Here is a 416-nt window from a genome sequence, read left to right as displayed (position 1 = left end):
ATGGAAATACCCCTTATATCAAAGATAAATGGACACTACGTAACTTTATTGCATTGGAAAAGACTATAATATGACTATCCTATGGACCACTCTTGTTCAATCGATTATTTTCGAATCAAGGGTGTTCTATTCTAGTGGTACTAATGGAACAATTCTTTTCGTAGGAACAAAGAGAAGCAAATTTATTCTATACTCGATAAGTACCAATACGCAATGGGGGAGTTGATCTCATTTTCTATGAGCGAATGAGTCCATACTTATTTATCATTAGAAAGACCTATTCGTAATAATTTGAGTTTATCCATTCTGTCTTTCTTTATGAATTTTTAGAATCTATGGATAAAATAAATACGATAAGAACCAATATGAATATTCTAAAGACAATAAAAAAATTGTTACGTTTCCACCTCAAAGTG

Source organism: Capsicum annuum, unplaced genomic scaffold (genome assembly GCF_002878395.1).
Source record: "Capsicum annuum cultivar UCD-10X-F1 unplaced genomic scaffold, UCD10Xv1.1 ctg64130, whole genome shotgun sequence".
NCBI lineage: Eukaryota > Viridiplantae > Streptophyta > Magnoliopsida > Solanales > Solanaceae > Capsicum > Capsicum annuum.
Note: the sequence above shows the minus strand (reverse complement) of the source record.